The sequence below is a fragment of the Oncorhynchus tshawytscha genome, linkage group LG27, assembly GCF_018296145.1.
Source record: "Oncorhynchus tshawytscha isolate Ot180627B linkage group LG27, Otsh_v2.0, whole genome shotgun sequence".
Lineage (NCBI taxonomy): Eukaryota > Metazoa > Chordata > Actinopteri > Salmoniformes > Salmonidae > Oncorhynchus > Oncorhynchus tshawytscha.
Window position 1 is genome coordinate 6,839,013 of NC_056455.1, and position 2,693 is coordinate 6,841,705.

Consider the following 2,693-nt stretch of genomic DNA (forward strand, 5'->3'; position numbering starts at 1 on the left):
AGTCCATCATTTATGTCCATATAGCCACTTGTTGTTAGGGTGTTCAGCCCAGTAATCCATCTTCATGAAACGCGAGCACTTCGTCCAGACAAAAACACGATAGGTTCCGTTACAAGTCAAACGATGTATGGAATCAATCTTTAGGATGTTTTTAACATAAAACATCGACAATGTTCCAACCGGAGAAATCCTATGTCTGAAGAGAAGCACTGGAACGAGAGCTAACTCTGTCGGGAACGCGCGTCACGAGCCTGAGACGCTCTGTCAGACCACTGACTCAAACAGGTCTCATGAGCCCCTCCTTTATAGCAAAAACCTTAAACAAATTTCTAAAGACGGTTGGCATCTAGTGGAAGCCGTAGGAAGTGCAACTTGACTCCATAGACACTGTGTCTAAAACTACAAACCTCAGATTTCTCACTTCCTGGTTGGATATTTCTCAGGTTTTCACCTGCCACATGAGTTCTGTTATACTCACAGACATCATTCAAACAGTTTTAGAAACCTCAGAGTGTTTTCTATCCAATAACAATAGATGAGTGAAGTGACATGCCTCAAACATGAAGCACTTAAGAGCGTAGTGCGCATAGATATAAAGCAGTGTTCCATGTATATGGTAGTGCCTTCCAATGCTGCCTCAGCATTACAGTTACATTTCAAACTAAGCCGTATGCAGAACTTCACCGCAATAATGATTAGGTCAATTGGCGGGAAATAAAAGTAGAGGCTTTGTCGCCGGCAATACCTTCACATATAAAGAAAAGTCTGCAAAAACATGACAGGATGCTAAAGTTGGCAACAACAAAAAACACATTGGTTTGAAAGGTGTATTGGAAGGCAGAAGCCATCGCTCCTACAGATGGAAAGGAAGAGGAGGGATCCCTGACACGAGGACCCAGATGGTGAGGGAGAGCAGTCATCTGTCAAACATCTCAGGTCTCACAGATGCTGTTCATTGACTTACTGAAATCGCAGCGTCATCTCATCTAATAAGACAGAAAACATCAAATTGCATGAGGGAAGCAATTATATTGTGGTGTATGACTTCTAAAGAAATGAGAGAGAGAAAATGAGGGGGCACCCGGATTTGAACCAGGGACCTATTGATCTGCAGTCAATTGCTCTACCACTGAGCTATACCCCCTGATGTGTAAGAGTGGTTTTATGATTGTCTTGTTGGTTTTAGGCCAGGGGCATGTGATTACTGTTACCAGACTGGGGAACCGCCCATCTTTCTCTCCTTGAGTATTGGTTATTGTGTGTGTGTGTGTGTGTGTGTGTGTGTGTGTGTGTGTGTGTGTGTGTGTGTGTGTGTGTGTGTGTGTGTGTGTGTGTGTGTGTGTGTGTGTGTGTGTGTGTGTGTGTGTGAACAAAGCAAACAAAGGAAGCGGGGTGGTCACATACAAACTGGCACTCTGATACAGTCACACAAAAACATCTTTCCATTAGGCATTCTGAATACAAACCATTGAATCCTATCAATAACAGACACACACACAGAGACCCTGCATTGTGCCCACTGAAAACTCAATGATAAGAGTCAGCGTCAGGGCACTGTTTGGGTTCCCGGGCTCCCAGTTTATAGTGTCTCGAGACTTCCCGGGTAGTCTCCAGTGTTGATTTTTAATATAGAACATATCTTGTAAATTGGTGTTATGTTGTGGAGTGCCACTTTCATAAACTTTTCTAAACACTATGTTTCTGTTTTTTTTTATAATGTCAACAGAGCAGTATCCAATGTCTTCTTTGTGTTTTACTGTGTGTTTATTTTGTACATACTCTCTGCCAAGAAGCTGATTCTCAACAGTCCTGTATTTACAGAGTAGAGAGACAAAGCTCTGACTAAAAGCTGAATTGGTCTGATTTTCAAGGATGCTACGAGTGTCCTCTGCTCTTACTCATCCCCATCGGCTCTGTCTCAGTGTCGGGGAAAACTTCCCCTGCGATTCCCACTCAGCCGCTTATGGAACGTAAAGCCATGTAATCCGGGAGGAGCTATAGGGATTGGAAAAGCCAGAGGACACAGCTAGAAAAGTTCACACTAAATTCTCTTTTTCTCTTTTAATTCTAGCAGAACAGAGAAAGCGCTGGTCTGAGAGCCAAAGTCAAGTGACTTTGAGGGTTATTTTCTCACAGAACTGGTTTTCTATAGATTTGACAAGCCAGAGAGACACATAAATGGTGCAAACACAACTGGAAGCACATACACAGACCAAACCATCATCAAAGGAAAAATTATGCTCTGTTCTTTTTTTACCTCTTTCTTTTACCTCTCTCTCTCTCAAACACATATTTGAATTCTGATGCGTCTCCATAAAGCAAGGTTCAGAACCTCATTAACCGTGACTTATTCTTCTCATCAACTAGGTAATCATCATCATTCCTGCTCTTCACAAGTCCTTTCACTCACAGCACCACACAGTCATATTTCCTTACATCAAGACAAGATTCCCTCTTCCCGCCATGTCAATGGACCAACAGATTCCAATGTAGTGTAGCATTCTCATGGACCATTAGGTGCTTGTTATGGGCAGGGGGCTCAGATGGCTTTGTCATGGTATCTATATTTTCTCAGACAAGAAAGTACCAATAGAAAAGGCAGGGAAGACAAAACCACTCAGAGTTTAGTACGGGAAACCCTATCAAGGCACAGGTATGGGTGGACATATTTTATCATTATAAAAATAACTAAT

General features: G+C 42.4%; 1 non-coding gene across 1 annotated transcript; it reads right to left on the bottom strand.

Annotated features, from left to right (window-relative positions):
• Positions 1–1,072: 1,072 nt before the first annotated feature.
• Positions 1,073–1,144, bottom strand: trnac-gca. Its single transcript has one exon. It is a non-coding gene; the product is annotated as a tRNA-Cys (tRNA).
• Positions 1,145–2,693: the final 1,549 nt, after the last annotated feature.